The sequence below is a fragment of the Littorina saxatilis genome, linkage group LG9 (assembly GCF_037325665.1).
Source record: "Littorina saxatilis isolate snail1 linkage group LG9, US_GU_Lsax_2.0, whole genome shotgun sequence".
In the NCBI taxonomy this organism is placed as follows: Eukaryota; Metazoa; Mollusca; class Gastropoda; order Littorinimorpha; family Littorinidae; genus Littorina; species Littorina saxatilis.
Genome location: NC_090253.1, coordinates 21,184,998 through 21,189,886, shown reverse-complemented (window position 1 = coordinate 21,189,886; position 4,889 = coordinate 21,184,998). Strand labels below are relative to the sequence as shown.

Here is a 4,889-nt window from a genome sequence, read left to right as displayed (position 1 = left end):
TTGTTGATGCTGATCAAGGGAAGTCACTCTTGCGTGCGGCTGGGTGGAAACCTATGGCGGACGTTTCATGCCAAAAGTGTGCGGCTGTGGTAGTGAATGAATCATATGAATTGATTATTAGAGTTTAGCATCCTCTCCGACCCGTTGGCTAATATTGTTACTGGTATTTGTGATACGCTGAGAATGGTGTGATATTTTGATTCTTCTGCTTCTTCTTCTTCTTCTTCTTCTACTTCTTCTTTCATGGGCTAAAACCCGGCGTGACTGACTCCCACGTTCACTCATGTCAGTTTTTGCACGAGTGGATGTTTACGCAGAGGCGGACGAGGGGGGGGGGGGGGGTCTGAGGTTTCCGGACCCCCCACCCCCCCCCCCCCCCCAGCAAAAAAAAAAAAAAGTGTGTTTTTTGGGGTTGAGTTTCAATTTTTGGGGTATTAATCAGTGACAAAATCTGCTGCCTGAAACTGGTAATGATCATCCTCAGAATGCACCAGATTGCACCATTTTGCATCCTTTTTTTTCAAAATGTTACGGGGGGGCATGCCCCCGGACCCCCCTAGCTTCGCGCCTTCACACCCATAATCTTCACAATATACTTTTTGGAGCCCCACCCCCCCCCCCCCCTAAAATGAGCTGATCCGCACCTGTTACGTGTATGACCGTTTTTAACCCGCGGCCATTCAGGAAGCATACGCCGATTTCGGGGGAAGCATGCTGGGTATTTTCGTGTTTCTGTAACTGATCAGTTCCAGGATCTTTTCCGTGCGCACTTGGTCTTGTCACGTGCTTGCGTGTACACACGAAGAATGATAAGGCACAAGCAGGTCTGCACAAAAGTTGACCTGGGAGAAGTTTGAAGTTCAAAGAAGCCCACGGAGAGACTGAGAGAGAGAGAGAGAGAGAGAGAGAGAGAGAGAGAGAGAGAGAGAGAGAGAGAGAGAGAGAGAGAGAGAGAGAGAGACCTTTGAAAGTGGTTTATGCGTTGGGTGTATGGAGCGTGTCATTGTATCAATTTGAAGTAGGGACAACTATAGATTAGATGGTGAACTGACGTCGCGAAAACAAACAAGTCGCGTAAGGCGAAAATACAACATTTAGTCAAGTAGCTGTCGAACTCACAGAATGAAACTGAAGGCAACGCAACGCAGCAAGACCGTATACTCGTAGCATCGTCACTCCACCGCCCGTGGCAAAGGCAGTGAAATTGAGAAGAAGAGCGGGGGTATTCGTTGCGCTGAGAAGGATAGCACGCTTTTCTGTACCTCTCTTCGTTTTAACTTTCTGAGCGTGTTTTTAATCCAAACATATCATATCTATATGTTTTTGGAATCAGGAACCGACAAGGAATAAGATGAAAGTGTTTTTAAATTGATTTCGAAAAAGAAATTTTGATCATAATTTTTATATATTTAATTTTCAGAGCTTGTTTTTCATCCAAATATAACATATTTATATGTTTTTGGAATCAGAAAATGATGGAGAATAAGATGAACGTAAATTTGGATCGTTTTATAAAAAATTTTTTTTTACAATTTTCAGATTGTTAATGACCAAAGTCATTAATTAATTTTTAAGCCACCAAGCTGAAATGCAATACCGAAGTCCGGGCTTCGTCGGAGATTACTTGACCAAAATTTCAACCAATTTGGTTGAAAAATGAGGGCGTGACAGTGCCGCCTCAACTTTCACGAAAAGCCGGATATGACGTCATCAAAGACATTTATCGAAAAAATGAAAAAAAAACGTCCGGGGATATCATACCCAGGAACTCTCATGTCAAATTTCATAAAGATCGGCCCAGTAGTTTAGTCTGAATCGCTCTACACACGCACACACACGCACAGACACACACACACATACACCACGACCCTCGTCTCGATTCCCCCCTCGATGTTAAAACATTTAGTCATAACTTGACTAAATGTTAAAACAAGTCGTGTAAGGCGAAAATACAACATTTAGTCAAGTAGCTGTCGAACTCACAGAATGAAACTGAACGCAATGCAAACCGTATACTCGTAGCATCGTCAGTCCACCGCGCACGGCAAAGGCAGTGAAATTGACAAGAAGAGCGGGGTAGTACTTGCGCTGAGAAGGATAGCACGCTTTTCTGTACCACTCTTCGTTTTAACTTTCTCAACGTGTTTTTAAACCAAACATATCATATCTATATGTTTTTGGAATCAGGAACCGACAAGGAATAAGATGAAAGTGTTTTTAAATTGATTTGGACAATTTAATTTTGATAATAATTTTTATATTTTTAATTTTCAGAGCTTGTTTTTAATCCAAATATAACATATGTATATGTTTTTGGAATCAGAAAATGATGGAGAATAAGATGAACGTAAATTTGGATCGTTTTATAAAAAAAGTTTGTTTTTTTAATTTTCTGATTTTTAATGACCAAAGTCATTAATTAATTTTTAAGCCACCAAGCTGAAATGCAATACCGAAGTCCGGGCTTCGTCGAAGATTACTTGACCAAAATTTCAACCAATTTGGTTGAAAAATGAGAGCGTGACAGTGCCGCCTCAACTTTCACGAAAAGCCGGATATGACGTCATAAAAGACATTTATCGAAAAAATGAAAAAAACGTATTGGGATTTCATACCCAGGAACTCTCATGTCAAATTTCATAAAGATCGGCCCAGTAGTTTAGTCTGAATCGCTCTACACACACACACACACACACACACGCACAGACACACACACATAGACATACACCACGACCCTCGTCTCGATTCCCCCCTCGATGTTAAAACATTTAGTCATAACTTGACTAAATGTAACAAGTCGCGTAAGGCGAAAATACAACATTTAGTCATGTAGCTGTCGAACACACAGAATGAAACTGAACGCAATGCAACGCAGCAAGACCGTATACTCGTAGCATCGTCAGTCCACCGCTCATGGCAAATGCAGTGAAATTGACAAGAAGAGCGCCCAGGGGCGGATCTGGGGGGGGGGGGGTGCAATGGGTGCAATTGCAACCCCCCCCCCCCCCCCAGCGGGACAAAAAAAAAAAAAAAAAAAAGAAGACAAAAAAAAAGAACAAAAATGTATCACCTGAAAATAGTACTTTACACGCTCAGATTGCACCAGATTGCACAATTTTGCTTCCTTTTTAAAAAAAAATTCCGGGGGGGCATGCCCCCGGACCCCCCTAGCATGCTCGGCGCTTCGCGCCATCGGTTCGGCGCTTCGCTCCTTCGCTGATAAGATACAAAAACAAAAAAAACAAAAATGTGCACCCCCCCCTTTCAAAACCCAGATCCGCCCCTGAGCGGGGTAGTAGTTGCGCTGAGAAGGATAGCACGCTTTTCTGTACCTCTCTTCGTTTTAACTTTCTGAGCGTGTTTTCAATCCAAACATATCATATCTATATGTTTTTGGAATCAGGAACCGACAAGGAATAAGATGAAAGTGTTTTTAAATTGATTTCGAAAATTTAATGTTGATCATAATTTTTATATTTTCAATTTTCAGAGCTTGTTTTTAATCCAAATATAACATATTTATATGTTTTTGGAATCAGAAAATGATGGAGAATAAGATGAACGTAAATTTGGATCGTTTTATAAAAAAATAATTTTTTTTTACAATTTTCAGATTGTTAATGACCAAAGTCATTAGTTCATTTTTAAGCCACCAAGCTGAAATGCAATACCGAAGTCCGGGCTTCGTCGGAGATTACTTGACCAAAATTTCAACCAATTTGGTTGAAAAATGAGGGCGTGACAGTGCCGCCTCAACTTTCACGAAAAGCCGGATATGACGTCATCAAAGACATTTATCAAAAAAATGAAAAAAACGTCTGAGGATATCATACCCACGAACTATCATGTCAAATTTCATAAAGATCGGCCCAGTAGTTTAGTCTGAATCGCTCTACACACACACACACACACACAGACAGACATACACCACGACCCTCGTCTCGATTCCCCCCTCTATGTTAAAACATTTAGTCAAAACTTGACTAAATGTAACAAGCAAACTTGACATACAAACAAACAACGATTATGATGCACCTGACATCATCGGTTACAAACACCATCAGCATCACCACCACCAACATCAACACCAACAACAACAACAACAATGTAAAACAAGTCGCGTAAGGCGAAAATACAATATTTAGTCAAGTAGCTGTCGAACTCACAGAATGAAACTGAACGCAACGCAACGCAGCAAGACCGTATACTCGTAGCATCGTCACTCCACCGCCCGTGGCAAAGGCAGTGCACGTGGAATTGACAAGAAGAGCGGGGTATTCGTTGCGCTAAGAAGGATAGCACGCTTTTCTGTACCTTTCTTCGTTTTAACTTTCTGAGCGTGTTTTTAATCCAAACATATCATATCTATATATTTTTGGAATCAGGAACCGACAAGGAATAAGATGAAAGTGTTTTTAAATTGATTTCGAAAAAAAAATTTTGATAATAATTTTTATATATTTAATTTTCAGAGCTTGTTTTTAATCCGAATATAACATATTTATATGTTTTTGGAATCAGCAAATGATGGAGAATAAGATAAACGTAAATTTGGATCGTTTTATAAATTTTTATTTTTTTTTACAATTTTCCGATTTTTAATGACCAAAGTCATTAATTAATTTTTAAGCCACCAAGCTGAAATGCAATACCGAACCCCGGGCTTCGTCGAAGAGTACTTGACCAAAATTTCAACCAATTTGGTTGAAAAATGAGGGCGTGACAGTGCCGCCTCAACTTTCACGAAAAGCCGGATATGACGTCATCAAAGACATTTATCAAAAAAATGAAAAAAACGTTCGGGGATTTCATACCCAGGAACTCTCATGTCAAATTTCATAAAGATCGGTCCAGTAGTTTAGTCTGAATCGCTCTACACACACACACAC

General features: G+C 40.3%; 1 protein-coding gene across 1 annotated transcript in view; it reads right to left on the bottom strand.

Annotated features, from left to right (window-relative positions):
* LOC138975582 (protein N-terminal glutamine amidohydrolase-like) overlaps positions 1-4,889 on the bottom strand; it is a 570,098-nt gene that overhangs the window by 273,228 nt on the left and 291,981 nt on the right. The window lies entirely within an intron of this gene.